At 44.3% G+C, this 16174-nt stretch overlaps 1 protein-coding gene across 1 annotated transcript in view; it reads left to right on the top strand.

Annotated features, from left to right (window-relative positions):
- LOC135514564 (receptor-type tyrosine-protein phosphatase N2-like) overlaps positions 1 to 16174 on the top strand; it is a 143683-nt gene that overhangs the window by 83487 nt on the left and 44022 nt on the right. The gene's annotated exons all lie outside the window — the stretch shown is intronic.

Below are 16174 nucleotides of genomic sequence, written 5' to 3'. Positions count from 1 at the left end.
TCAAAATGGCAGGGATGAGCTCAACGCGTCTGGTGAGAGAGACAGAGATGAGAGCGAGGGAGGAGGGAATTCAATACCTAGCCAGAATGGACCCCTATTATCACCAATTGAACTGCTGTTGTGAGAGAGAAAGGATGTATCCCAAATGGCACGCTATTCCCTATGAATGACACTACTTTTGACCAGGCCCATAGGGGTCTGGTAAAAAGTACTGCACTATGTGGGGAATAGGGTACATTTGGGACACAAATAAGGCATATTCAGATAATGTCTGGTGCTGCACTGCTACTGCTGCCCCCATCTCCCACTCCTTGGCCTTGCATTGGTCAGGTAGAGAGTTACTCCATTGCACAATTCTGTTCTGAAATGGATTCTCTCAGAACACTGAGATAGATTGATATCTACTGTGATCAGATAGGGGAGAGTGAGTTAGGTTTTTGCAAAGTGCCCACCTTCAAGATTTTTGAATTCTACAATTGGACACCTTTTACGCATTATAGATTGTATGAGTCAAAACAGGTGATGGTGGCTAAAGTACCCATTTAATTTAGTAATAACTGAGTTTTAAATAGAACAGAAATACACATCTATTGTTATAGCTTGCTGTGTTTTTACATTAGCCAACTCCAGCATCGGGCTGTATCCCAAAAGAAACCTTTTCCCTACATAGTGCTCTCCTTTGGACCAGAGCCCTATGGGGGCAGTACATAGGATAATAGGGTACCACTTGGGACACCAACCTTGTTGTTTCCACACTTCTTCTACATGGGTCCAATTATGAGTGGAGTGAGATAAGGAGTCTGGGCAGAACTCAGATTATAATTGTCCTGGAGTAGTTTCCACTAATCCCAGTCAGTCCCTTGTGCTGCACGCTGCTTTGTTCAGCTTGAATTGTTCTCCTTCCAATCTATTCTCAAAACGGTGTTTTAGACAGCCGTGGAAGGAATTAATCAAAGAGAAAACACAGGAGCGTGGTTAGATAGCCCCGCACAGCTATTTTAATTGATTACAACCGTCGTGGCTCGGGCTCTCTCCTCTGAGAGACTGGTTTGCATCCCAATTGGACTCTATTCCCTAGTAGTGCACAACTTTTGACCAGGGACCTTGCTAAAAGAAGTGCACTAAATAGAGAATAGGGTGCCATTTGGGACGAAACCACTGACGGCACACCTCTGTCCAAAAAGAAGGATTAAAGCTGTCTGTTGTGGCTTTAGGACTCTAAAGACAATACGGCTGGATGCCTTTATTGTGCTTCTGCCTCTTGATGACATGTTATATAATTGTTTTGCTAGTGAGAAACAGACAAACATTGGTTGCATTTGAAATAAATACAAATAAAACACAGATTATTTAATGATATGTCTGTTTACTATGCCACTTTGTTTACATACCCTACATTACTCATCTCATATGTACAGTGCCTTGCGAAAGTATTCGGCCCCCTTGAACTTTGCGACCTTTTGCCACATTTCAGGCGTCAAACATAAAGATATAAAACTGTATTTTTTTGTGAAGAATCAACAACAAGTGGGACACAATCATGAAGTGGAACGACATTTATTGGATATTTCAAACTTTTTTAACAAATCAAAAACTGAATAATTGGGCGTGCAAAATTATTCAGCCCCTTTACTTTCCTTGCAGCAAACTCTCTCCAGAAGTTCAGTGAGGATCTCTGAATGATCCAATGTTGACCTAAATGATTAATGATGATAAATACAATCCACCTGTGTGTAATCAAGTCTCCGTATAAATGCACCTGCACTGTGATAGTCTCAGAGGTCCGTTAAAAGCGCAGAGAGCATCATGAAGAACAAGGAACACACCAGGCAGGTCCGAGATACTGTTGTGAAGAAGTTTAAAGCCGGATTTGGATACAAAATGATTTCCCAAGCTTTAAACATCCCAATGAGCACTGTGCAAGCGATAATATTGAAATGAAAGGAGTATCAGACCACTGCAAATCTACCAAGACCTGGCCGTCCCTCTAAACTTTCAGCTCATACAAGGAGAAGACTGATCATAGATGCAGCCAAGAGGCCCATGATCACTCTGGATGAACTGCAGAGATCTACAGCTGAGGTGGGAGACTCTGTCCATAGGACAACAATCAGTCGTATATTACACAAATCTGGCCTTTATTGAAGAGTGGCAAGAAGAAAGCCATTTCTTAAAGATATCCATAAAAGGTTTTGTTTAAAGTTTGCCACAAGCCACCTGGGAGACACACCAAACATGTGGAAGAAGGTGCTCTGGTCAGATGAAACCAAAATTGAACTTTTTGGCAACAATGCAAAACGTTATGTTTGGTTTAAAAGCAATACAGCTCATCACCCTGAACACACCATACCCACTGTCAAACATGGTGGTGGCAGCATCATTGTTTGGGCCTGCTTTTCTTCAGCAGTGACAGGGTGAGATGGTTAAAATTGATGGGAAGATGGATGGAGCCAAATACAGGACCATTCTGGAAGAAAACCTGATGGAGTCTGCAAAAGACCTGAGACTGGGACGGAGATTTGTCTTCCAACAAGACAATGATCCAAAACATAAAGCAAAATCTACAATGGAATGGTTAAAAAATAAACATATCCAGGTGTTAGAATGGCCAAGTCAAAGTCCAGACCTGAATCCAATCGAGAATCTGTGGAAAGAACTGAAAACTGCTATTCACAAATGCTCTCCATCCAACCTCACTGAGCTCGAGCTGTTTTGCAAGGAGGGATGGGAAAGAAATTCAGTCTCTCGATGTGCAAAACTGATAGAGACATACCCCAAGCGACTTACAGCTGTAATCGCAGCAAAAGGTGGTGCTACAAAGTATTAACTTAAGGGGGCTGAATAATTTTGCACGCCCAATTTTTCAGTTTTTGATTTGTTAAAAAAGTATGAAATATCCAATAAATGTCGTTCCACTTCATGATTGTGTCCCACTTGTTGTTGATTCTTCACAAAAAAAATACAGTTTTATATCTCTATGTTTGAAGCCTGAAATGTGGCAAAAGGTCGCAAAGTTCAAGGGGGCCGAATACTTTCGCAAGGCACTGTATATACTGTACTCTATACCATCTATTCCATCTTGCCTATGCCGTTCTGTACCATAACTCATTCATATATCTTTATGTACATATTCTTTATCCCTTTACACTTGTGTGTATAAGGTAGTAGTTTTGGAATTGTTAGGTTAGATTACTCGTTGGTTATTACTGCATTGTCGGAACTAGAAGCACAAGCATTTTGCTACACTCGCATTAACATCTGCTAACAATGTGTATGTGACATACATTTGATTTGATTTTATAAAAACATTTTACATTGATTTCCAATACCTAGATGCCCTATCGAAAACCTTTGGAATATTGGAATATTTACAGTTGTTCATTAATGTGGATGATCGAGACCCATTTCAATGGATCAAGAGACAGTACTTCAGACAACATCTGTTTACAGGTATACAGACATGATCTCAGCTCATTTTCATTACAAAAAGAGCTACAAAAAAACGAATGGAACATCAGAGTGATGGAGAGAGAATTCTGCATCTATTGTAATAGATATTCAAATGTATCTATGTGAAAATGTAATCAAGAACCTATTGAAGTGCTGGCCCCTTTTTATGCTCAAGACACAGCATCCAAATGCGATTTGATATGGTAATGAGGCCCAGGGTGCATCCAAATGAGCCTGGTCACAAGCAGTGCGTCATAGGGAATAGGATGCCATTTGGGACACATCCCCACAGTGAGGCCTGTCGGCCAGGAGCATGCTGGGGCAGCTCACGAGGTGTTCACCGCATCAGATGCTGCTCCTGGATTGCTGTGCTGATGTTGCGCATAACTATAAATACAACGGCTGGGTGACTCTCACAGTTCAATACCAAACAGACTCACATATACTCTCCATCTATCTGTCTCGATCTCTTAATCTCTCCATCTCTCACTTTCTCTGTCTCTCTGTCTCTCTCTCTCATTTCTGTGTCATCACAGTATTTAAGTGCTGTAATGCAAAGAGTTGTACTGTACTTGTCAGCTCGTTCAAAATTATCTGCACTCATACCATCTTAGCAGGACTCACTGTTGGTAGTGACATATTTGTTTTGGTTCTGTAATGTGTAATGTATGTACTCATAGGATCCATTATTTGTCCACTAAACAACCCTCACAACTCACTATTTCCATTATTGCAAGGGGGAGGGAGGGATGTAGGAATGGAGGGAGGGATGTAGGAAGGGAGGGAGTGAGGGATGTTGGAACGGAGGGAGGGATGTAGGAACGGAGGGAGGGATGTCGGTAGGGAGGTAGGGAGGGATGTAGGAAGGGAGGGATGTAGGTACGGAGGGAGGGATGTAGGAAGGGAGGGGGGATGTAGGTACGGAGGGAGGGAGGGCATACTGAGCTAAACCAAGAGAAAGGAACTGAACATTGTGAGCTCATGGAGGGAGGGAGGGAGGGAGGGAGGGAGGGGGAGGGAGGGAGGGAGGGAGGGAGGGAGGGAGGGAGGGAGGGAGGGAGGGAGGGAGGGAGGGAGGGAGAGCATACTGAGCTAAACCAAGAGAAAGGAGCTGAACATTGTGAGCTCATGGAGGGAGGGAGGGAGGGAGGGAGGGAGGGAGGGAGGGAGGGAGGGAGGGAGGGAGGGAGGGAGTAGTTGAGCAGTGTGAGCTCATTCCTGACCTTTAGAGCAGGTGGTTCCTGGGGCTGTTCCGGTCGGAGGTATGAGGAGACAGTTTGTAATCATCAACTCCTTCCTTCTGCTCTGTGAGAGCATTAAGGCTCATTATGTGACTCAGGATGGGATCTCATCAGATGCATTTGGCAGAAAAACATCCACAAAAATACAGGTTCGGAAAGGAGCTGTTGGAGACAGGAGGTTGATATAGGAGGAAGTGCCACTCATGATTGCAAAATGAAAGGCAATGTGTTTGGAAAGGCTTTAGTATATAAACATACATTGAATGAACACTGACATACACACGTCATGTCAAATATGGAATGCAGAATTCAGCAGTAGTTGTAGATTACCTGCTTTAATAGAATGGTCTACAGTGGAACACAATGCAGCTGACATAATGATGCTTGACATCTATCTTCAGCCCTTTATCTCATCTGCATTTGTGTGACTGTGCATATACTGTGTACTGCACCAGCAGACATAGACATGGCTCACCCAATCCCCACTGGGCTCCAGCATCCCCCTACTCACCCCAACCCCACTGGGCTCCAGCATTCCCCTGCTCACCCCAACCCCACTGGGCTCCAACATCCCCTTACTCACCCAATCCCCACTGGGCTCCAGCATCCCCCTACTCACCCCAACCCCACTGGGCTCCAGCATTCCCCTACTCACCCCAACCCCACTGGGCTCCAACATCCCCCTACTCACCCAACCCCACTGGGCTCCAGCATTCCCCTACTCACCCCAACCCCACTGGGCTCCAACATCCCCCTACTCACCCAATCCCCACTGGGCTCCAACATCCCCTTACTCACCCAATCTCCACTAGGCTCCAACATCCCCCTACTCACCCCAACACCACTGGGCTCCAACATCCCCCTACTCACCCAATCCCCACTGGGTTCCAACATCCCCTTACTCACCCAATCCCCACTGGGCTCCAGCATCCCCCTTCTCACCCCAACCCCACTGGGCTCCAGTATCCCCCTACTCGCCCCAACCCCACTGGGCTCCAACATCCCCCCACTCACCCCAACCCCACTGGGCTCCAACATCCCCCTACTTACCCAATCCCCACTGGGTTCCAGCATCCCCCTACTCACCCCAACCCCACTGGGCTCCAGTATCCCCCCACTCACCCCAACCTCACTGGGCTCCAACATCCCCCTACTCACCCAATCCCCACTGGGCTCCAGCATCCCCCTACTCACCCCAACCCCACTGGGCTCCAGCATCCCCCTACTCGCCCCAACCCCACTGGGCTCCAACATCGCCCTACTCACCCCAACCCCACTGGGCTCCAGCATCCCCCTACTCACCCCAACCCCACTGGGCTCCAGTATCCCCCCACTCACCCCAACCCCACTGGGCTCCAACATCCCCCTACTCACCCAATCCCCACTGGGCTCCAGCATCCCCCTACTCACCCCAACCCCACTGGGCTCCAACATCGCCCTACTCACCCCAACCCCACTGGGCTCCAGCATCCCCCTACTCGCCCCAACCCCACTGGGCTCCAACATCCCCCTACTCACCCCAACCCCAATGGGCTCCAGCATCCCCCGCTCACCAAAATCACACTGGCACCAGTCAGCCTCCAAGCTAATGGGAACCATTATAGCCGACACAGTGTTTGGTGCTCTCACCTTAGCCAGATGCTAGAAACCTCATGCTGATTGCAAGTAATATTGCCACGTGATAGACAGAGGTCATGATGCTTGTTGATTTTGTTTGAATTGAGGAGAAAGTGAATAATGTTTTATTTATATATACACTGCTCAAATAAATAAAGGGAACACTAAAATAACACATCCTAGATCTGAATGAATGAAATATTCTTATTAAATACTTTTTTCTTTACATAGTTGAATGTGCTAACAACAAAATCACACAAAAATTATCAATGGAAATCAAATTTATCCACCCATGGAGGTCTGGATTTGGAGTCACAATCAAAATTAAAGTGGAAAACCACACTACAGGCTGATCCAACTTTGATGTAATGTCCTTAAAACAAGTCAAAATGAGGCTCAGTAGTGTGTGTGGTCTCCACGTGCCTGTATGACCTCCCTACAACGCCTGGGCATGTTCCTGATGAGGTGGGAGGGATCTCCTCACAGACCTGGACTAAAGCATCCGCCAACTCCTGGACAGTCTGTGGTGCAACGTAGCGTTGGTGGATGGAGCGAGACATGATGTCCCAGATGTGCTCAATTGGATTCAGGTCTGGGGAACGGGCGGGCCAGTCCATAGCATAAATGCCTTCCTCTTGCAGGAACTGCTGACACACTCCAGCCACATTACATTTACATTTAAGTCATTTAGCAGACGCTCTTATCCAGAGCGACTTAAAAATTGGTGAATTCACCTTCTGACATCCAGTGTGGAACAGCCACATGAGGTCTAGCATTGCCTTGCATTAGGAGGAACCCAGGGCCAACCCCCTCAGCATGTGGTCTCACAAGGATACTGAGGATCTCATCTCGGTACCTAATGGCAGTCAGGCTACCTCTGGCGAGCACATGGAGGGCTGTGCGGCCCCCCCCAAAGAAATGCCACCCCACACCATGACTGACCCACCGCCAAACCAGTCATGCTGGAGGATGTTGCAGGCAGCAGAACGTTCTCCACGGCGTCTCCAGACACTGTCACGTCTGTCACGTGCTCAGTGTGAACCTGCTTTCATCTGTGAAGAACACAGGGCGCCAGTGGCGAATTTGCCAATCTTGGTGTTCTCTGGCAAATGAAAAACGTCCTGCACGGTGTTGGGCTGTAAGCACAACCCCCACCTGTGAAAGTCGGACCCTCATACCACCCTCATGGAGTCTGTTTCTGACCATTTGAGCAGACACATGCACATTTGTGGCCTGCTGGAGGTCATTTTGCAGGGCTCTGGCAGTCCTCCTCCTGCTTCTCCTTGCACAAAGGCGGAGGTAGCGGTCCTGCTGCTGGGTTGTTGCCCTCCTACGGCCTCCTCCACGTCTCCTGATGTACTGGCCTGTCTCCTGGTCGCACCTCCATGCTCTGGACACTACGCTGACAGACACATCAAACCTTCTGCCACAGCTCGCATTAATGTTCCATCCTGGATGAGCTGCACTACCTGAGCCACTTGTGTGGGTTGTAGACTCCATCTCATGCTACCACTAGAGTGAAAGCACCGCCAGCATTCAAAAGTGACCAAAACATCAGCCAAGAAGCATAGGAACTGAGAAGTGGTCTGTGGTCCCCACCTGCAGAACCACTCCTTTATTGGGGGTGTCTTGCTAATTGCCTATAATTTCCACCTGTTGTCTATTCCATTTGCACAACAGCATGTGAAATGTATTGTCAATCAGTGTTGCTTCCTAAGTGGACAGTTTGATTTCACAGTAGTGTGATTGACTTGGAGTTACATTGTGTTGTTTAAGTGTTCCCTTTATTTTTTTGAGCAGTATATATTAATTTGACTTCAACACACACTTTATTTTAAGAATGTGAAATGTCAGAATAATAGTAGAGAGAATTATTTATTTCAGCTTGTATTTCTTTCATCACATTCCCAGTGGCTCAGAAGTTTACATACACTCAATTAGTATTTGATAGAATTGCCTTTAAATTGTTTAACCTGGGTGAAACGTTTCGGGTAGCCTTCCACAAGCTTCCCACAATAAGCTGGGTGAATTTTGGTCCATTCCTCCTGACAGAGCTGGTGTAACGGAGTCAGATTTGTAGGCCTCCTTGCTGGCACATGCTTTTTCAGTTCTGCCCACAAATATTCTATGGGATTGAGGTCAGGGCTTTGTGATGGCCAATCCAATACCTTCACTTTGTTGTCCTTAAGCCATTTTGCCATAACTTTGGAAGTATGCTTGGGGTCATTGTCCATTTGGAAGACCCATTTGCGACCAAGCTTTCACTTCCTGACTGATGTCTTGACATGTTGCTTCAATATATCCACAAACACTTTCTTGCCATCTATTTTGTGAAGTGCACCAGTCCCTCCTGCAGCAAAGCAGCCCCACAACATGATGCTGCCACCCCGTGCTCCACATTTGGGATGGTGTTCTTTGGCTTGCAAGCATCCCCCTTTTTCCTCCAAACACAACGATTGTCATTATGGCCAAACAGTTCTATTTTTGTTTCATCAGACCAGAGGACATTTCTCCAAAAGTACGATCTTTGTCCCCATGTGCAGTTGCAAACCGTAGTCTGGCTTTTTATGGCAGGTTTGGAACAGTGGCTTCTTCCTTGCTGAGCGTCCTTTCAGGTTATGTTGATATAGGACTCGTTTTACTGTGGGCATAGATACTTTCGACCCGTTTCCTCCAGCATCTTCACAAGGTCCTTTGCTGTTGTTCTGGGATTGATTTGTACTTTTCGCACCAAAGTACATTCATGTGGAGGTCTCCAATTTTTTTCTGAGGTCTTGGCTGATTTCTTTTGATTTTCCCATGATGTCAAGCAAAGAGGTACTGAGTTTGAAGGTAGGCCTTGAAATACATCCACAAGTGCACCTCCAATTGACTCTAATGATGTCAATTAGCCTATCAGAAGTTTCTAAAGCCTTGACATCCTTTTCTGGAATTTTCCAAGCTGTTGAAAGGCACAGTTAACTTAGTGTATGTAAACTTCTGACCCACTGGAATTGTGATACAGTGAATTATAAGTGAAATAATCTGTCTGACAGCAATTGTTGGAAACATTACTTGTGTCATGCACAAAGTAAATGTCCTAACCGACTTGCCAAAACTATAGTTTGTTAACAAGAAATTTGTGGCATGGTTGAAAACTGAGTTTGAATGATTCCAACCTAAGTAAATGTAAACTTTTGACTTCAACTGTAGCTCATGATTCCTCTCCAATACAAAGCCATGCTAGTACAATATTACAAAATGTCTGTCCCAAATGGCACCCTATTTCTTTAATAGTGCGCTACTTTTGACGAGAGCTCTATGGGTCCTGGTCAAAAGTTGTGCACTTAATGGGTAATAGGGTGCTATTTGGGATGCATCCAAGGTGTAGAGACCCAGAGATGACTACAGTTGTTATGGATTAGCTTCTTTCACTGTACTCGTGCCAGGAGAGACATTGCTTGGGGCCTTTAAACCATGTATGATGATATGCTTTTTGGTAGTGAGATGGAAGAAGAGCCACGAGATCCTAACTGACAGTCTGCTATACAGTACAGTAGTCCTCTGACATTGACAGGACCTGACTGAGCTATATAGTCTGCTTCAATGGTCATATACAGCACTATGATGTGAAGCTCTACCTCCTCCCTCCAGCCGTCCATCCCCATATCCCTGCATCCCTCCCAGCAACCCCTACTTCCCTCCATCCATCTGTCTCCCTCCCTGTACCCATTTCGCCCTCCATCTCCCTCTCCCTTACAAGAATGTGAACCACTGCTTTTTACTGAGAATCACTAATCATGTTGTGACATTAATTTTATATCAACATGTTATTGTTTTTCATTTATATCAACATGTTATTGTCTCTATTTTATTTGAATAAGATGAACCTCACAACGTAGTCTCGCTCTTTTAAGTATAATTGAAATGAGAAACTATATACAGTAAATTAAGTGAAAAATAGTGGAACTTTGTTCATTTGTAGGCTGATACTGTTGTCGTTTTACGTGTACATTTAATACATTGCTTTAGTCATAATCTTGTTGATTGTCTCCCTTTATCTGCAAATTGAGTCATTTTTAATCAGAGCATGCAGTGTGTGCTTAACAATTAGCTGGAGTTCTTTTTCCCTTTAGCGTATTACTGGTGTCTGCTATATTCCTTACCTGATCAAACACAGTAGGATTTCTACTTCTCTATTATGATTAGTAAATGGCACTTCCTGTGCTCGCCAGCCATTTCACCAACATCACATGTACTATTACTTTTCAAAAACACTCTCCTCTGGAGTAGAGAGAGACAGAGAGACAGAGAAAAGAGAAAGACGGAGAGAGATATACTATACTAAAACTCTTTAACATCATCCTTAGCTCTGGCATCTTCCCCAATATTTGGAACCAAGGACTGATCACCCCAATCCACAAAAGTGGAGACAAATTTGACCCCAATAACTACCGTGGAATATGCATCAACAGTAACCTTGGGAAAATCCTCTGCACTATCATTAACAGCAGACTCGTACATTTCCTCAATGAAAACAATGTACTGAGCAAATGTCAAATTGGCTTTTTACCAAATTACCGTACAACAGACCATGTATTCACCCTGCACACCCTAATTGACAACCAAACAAACCAAAACGAAGGCAAAGTCTTCTCATGCTTTGTTGATTAAAAAAAAGCCTTCGACTCAATTTGGCATGAGGGTCTGCTATACAAATTGATGGAGAGTGGTGTTGGGGGTAAAACATATGACATAAAATCCATGTACACAAACAACAAGTGTGCGGTTAAAATTGGCAAAAAAACACACATTTCTTCACACAGGGTCGTGGGGTGAGACAGGGATGCAGCTTAAGCCCCACCCTCTTCAACATATATATCAACAAATTGGCGCGGGCACTAGAAAAGTCTGTAGCACCCGGCCTCACCCTACTAGAATCTGAAGTCAAATGTCTAATGTTTGCTGATGATCTGGTGCTTATGTCACCAACCAAGGAGGGCCTACATCAGCACCTAGATCTTCTGCACAGATTCTGTCAGACCTGGGCCCTGACAGTAAATCTCAGTAAGACCAAAATAATGGTGTTCCACACAAAAAAATATACATACCTCTGCCTAAACATCAGCGCCACAGGTAACTTCCACAAAGCTGTGAACGATCTGAGAGACAAGGCAAGAAGGGCATTCTATGCCATCAAAAGGAACATAAATTTCAACATACCAATTAGGATCTGGCTAAAAATACTCGAATCAGTCATAGAGCCCATTGCCCTTTATGGTTGTGAGGTCTGGGGTCCGCTCACCAACGAAGACTTCACAAAATGGGACAAACACCAAATTGAGACTCTGCATGCAGAATTCTGTAAAAATATCCTCTGTGTACAACGTAGAACACCAAATAATGCACGCAGAGCAGAATTAGGCCGATACCCACTCATTATCAAAATCCAGAAAAGAGCCGTTAAATTCTACAACCACCTAAAAGGAAGCGATTCCCAAACCTTCCATAACAAAGCCATCACCTACAGAGAGATGAACCTGGAGAAGAGTCCCCTAAGCAAGCTGGTCCTGGGGCTCTGTTCACAACCACACCCCACAGAGCCCCAGGACAGCAACACAATTAGACCCAACCAAATCATGAGAAAACAAAAAGGTAACTACTTGACACATTGGAAAGCAAACTAGAATGGTATTTGGCCCTAAACGGAGAGTACACAGTGGCAGAGTACCTGACCACTGTGACTGACCCAAACTTAAGGAAAGCTTTGACTATGTACATACATTTACATTTAAGTCATTTAGCAGACACTCTTATCCAGAGCGACTTACAAATTGGTGAATTCACCTTCTGACATCCAGTGGAACAGCCACTTTACAATAGTGCATCTAAATCATTTAAGGGGGGTGAGAAGGATTACTTTATCCTATCCTAGGTATTCCTTGAAGAGGTGGGGTTTCAGGTGTCTCCGGAAGGTGGTGATTGACTCCGCTGTCCTGGCGTCGTGAGGGAGTTTGTTCCACCATTGGGGGGCCAGAGCAGCGAACAGTTTTGACTGGGCTGAGCGGGAACTGTACTTCCTCAGTGGTAGGGAGGCGAGCAGGCCAGAGGTGGATGAACGCAGTGCCCTTGTTTGGGTGTAGGGCCTGATCAGAGCCTGGAGGTACTGCGGTGCCGTTCCCCTCACAGCTCCGTAGGCAAGCACCATGGTCTTGTAGCGGATGCGAGCTTCAACTGGAAGCCAGTGGAGAGAGCGGAGGAGAGGGGTGACGTGAGAGAACCCCGCTCCTCCGTACATGTACAGACTCAGTGAGCATAGCCTTGCTATTGAGAACGGCCGCCGTAGGCAGACATGGCTCTCAAGATAAGACAGGCTATGTGCTCACTGCCCACAAAATGAGGTGGAAACTGAGCTGCACTTCCTAATCTCCTGCCCAATGTATGACCATATTAGAGAGACATATTTCCCTCAGATAATACAGATTCACAAAGAATTTTGAAAACAAATACAATTTTGATAAACTCCCATATCTACTGGGTGAAATTCCACAGTGTGCCATCACAGCAGCAAGATTTGTGACCTGTTGCCACAAGAAAAGGGCAACCAGTGAAGAACAAACACCATTGTAAATACAACCCATATTTATGTTTATTTATTTTCCCTTGTGTACTTTAACCATTTGTTAATTTGTACATTTGTACATTGTACAACACTGTGCAACACTGTGTGTATGTATATATATATATATATGACAGTTGTAATGTCTTTATTGTTTTGAAACTTCTGTATGTGTAATGTTTAATGTACATTTTTATTGTTAATTTCACTTTTGTATATTATCTACCTCACTTGCTTTGGCAATGTTAACACATTTCCCATGCCAATAAAGCTCCTTGAATTGAATTTAATTGAATTGAATTGAATTGAATTGAGAGAGAAAGAGAGAGAGAGAGAGACAGAGAGAGAGAGAAAGAGACAGACATAGAGAGAGACATAGAGAGAGACAGAGACATAGAGAGAGAGAAAGAGACAGACATAGAGAGAGACATAAGGAGAGAGAGAGACATAGAGAGAGACAGAGACAGAGAGACAGAGAGAGACAGATGGAGAGAGAGACGGGGAGATAGAGAGAGATCTCCCTCCAGCTTAACCTTGGTAGCTTTTATCAACTAATTACTAAAAAGATTTCATCATCGATGATGGCAATGATGGCAATACCACTATTCAGACCGCACCAGCAAACAGTCAATTTATCCCCCCCCCCCAAAAAAAAAAATCCTCTATTTCACAATGGACAGATTTATCATTAGGATCACAGTGAAAAGATTTAAACGTTGATGGAGTTTTATCTGTTTCCTCTCAAAGGGCATCTCTAAAATACACCCCTGTAGGATAGGAAGGTCTCTGTGGAGATGAGGCACATTTACTACCAAGAGATACATTTCAAATGAGTAGCTAATAATCAAATCTTTCCATTTTAATACACTTAAACAACCAAAGTAGACAGGCATGCCCCATGAAATGAGAAAAAGCCCAAATGTGATGGATGAATACCTGTCTGAGGTATCTGTCACAAGTGACTGATTGTGTATCAATTATATATGCATAAGGAGAAATTTGATTAGAATGTTTTTTAAATTAAAATAGAAGGTTCAGGAGTTTCTCACCTCCCCTCCTCCCTTTCAGTCAATGACTAATGAAAGAAAGGCTTCAGCACATTTTTGTTTTAGTGGCAACATTTATTTGGAATATTATTCATTTTTATATTTAAATGTATTTGAATTGCACATTGTAGAGCTAGAGCAAGATGGCTATACTGTGCTGTAAAATGCTTCTTAGACCTGAACAAAGTCTACAAATTCACATGCTCGCTTAAGGGTCCGGAGTCTTCATGTAAAAAGAGTATCAAGCTCAGAAACTAATCCTAGTTTCTTATCCCTACACCCTGTCCTGACATTCCCCCATGTTGATGTGTGTGTGTGTGCCAGCCCATTACCATTGGCCACCCTTCCTCAGATTAGCACTAATTAAACTGTGAAATCAGAGCCATTTCCTTAAGTCACTCAGTACACCATGAGACATGAGCCTGGCGAGAGAGAGGGGTGGCGAAGGGGACAGCTCGGGCTCAAGCACCCTGGCCCACTGCCACTCTCCCCTCCCTAACCCTCAGAGACATGTATGCATCCCAAATGGCACCCAATTCCGAGTAGTGAACTATACAGTTTAGTCATTAAGCAGACACTCTTATCCTGAGTGACTTACAGGAGCAATTCGGGTTAAGTACCTTGCTCAAGGGAACATCAACAGATTTTTCACCTTGTCGGCTCTGTGATTCGAACCACAGACCTTTTGGTTACCGGCCCAACGCCCATAACCGCTACATAGTGCAGGTAGCCTAGTGGTTAAGAGTGTTTTATGCCGGTAACCAAAAGGTTGCTGTTTCGAATCGCCATGCCGACTGTTGATGTGACCTTGAGCAAGGCACTTAACCCTAATTGCTCCTGTAAGTCGCTCTGGATACGAGTGTCTGTCTGCTAAATGACTGTAATGTAGATACAGAGCCGTTTGGAAAGCATCCATAAGCTGCTTGCCTCGAAGACATTTTGATTTGAGGGCGGGTCAAACTGGTGTTTTGAGGGGTGGGGTGGGTGGGATTGGGAGGGGCCCCAGGGGGTGGGGGTGAGGGGGGTGTTGTAGTCATGACAATAACATGGGCCTGTTCCAGAGGGGGTGCATCTAATGATGAATAATTATGCAAGCTTTTAGTGGTTTCCATTTTTCCCCCCTCCCGAGGTGAAAAATTTGACATCCCCCTGACTCATAGTGTTTAAAAAAATAAAAATGACTTTGATAAATGGCAACAAAATTGTTGTGAAAAACGTGCAACAGTGTTTCCCTCTGGCTGTGTTAGGAGGCAATTTTGTTACTAGTGCTCTCACGTCATTAGTGTATAATACTCACCCAGTCGGTGGTTTTCTTCTGCACCTAATGTGGCTAATAAGACAATGCCAGCGACATGCACACTACATTAATGACACTATGAGGGTCAGTTGATGAATACATGTCTGTACTAAGAGGTGGCCTATCCTATCTCAGTTACAGTGCGAGAGGGTTAAGGAGTTCTCTGTAGCTCAGTTTGTAGAGCATGGCTTTATTCGATTCGTGGGACCACCCATATGTCAAATGTATGCGAGCGTGACTGTAAGTGGCTTTGGATAAAAGCATCTGCTCAATGGCATACACTACCGCGCTAAAGTTTTAGAACACCTTCTCATTCAATGGTTTTTCTTTATTTTGACTATTTTCTACATTGTAGAATAATAGTGAAGATATCAAAACTATGAAATAACACATATGGAATCATGTAGTAACCAAAAAAGTGTTAAACAAATCTAAATATATTTTATACTTGAGATTCTTCAAATAGCCTTTGCGTTGATGACAGCTTTGCACACTCTTGGCATTCTCTCAATTATACATTGTATATAACAATCATTATTTATTTTCCTCTTTGTTTCTGTAAGTTGAATTATATTTTAGCTTCATTTGAGAGTTATTGTATTCCTTCCTGTATTTCAGTGAGACTTCTCACATGTTTAGAATAGAAGAGCATCATTTCTCCTTGGGTCCTGTATACAATATATGACTAACAGCTGAAACAGGCCACCTCACTGACAACAGCACAGCACATCCCCGGCTAGCCACCTCTAACATTATGCTAGTGAAATGTATCCACATAGAGAGCCATCACATTCAGCGGATAATAGATATCCTTTCAAAGTTTTTCCGTTCACTCCGGCAGATACTCATGTATTCTGTCAAAAGACACTTGGGAGGGAAAACGTCTTCTCCCAACAAGCAACTCTTTTCAGAATTCGAATTGTGT

This window comes from Oncorhynchus masou, chromosome 3 (genome assembly GCF_036934945.1).
Source record: "Oncorhynchus masou masou isolate Uvic2021 chromosome 3, UVic_Omas_1.1, whole genome shotgun sequence".
Taxonomy (NCBI): domain Eukaryota; kingdom Metazoa; phylum Chordata; class Actinopteri; order Salmoniformes; family Salmonidae; genus Oncorhynchus; species Oncorhynchus masou.
The sequence above is the reverse complement of the archived record's forward strand: the minus strand, read 5'-3'. Positions and strand labels throughout refer to the sequence as shown.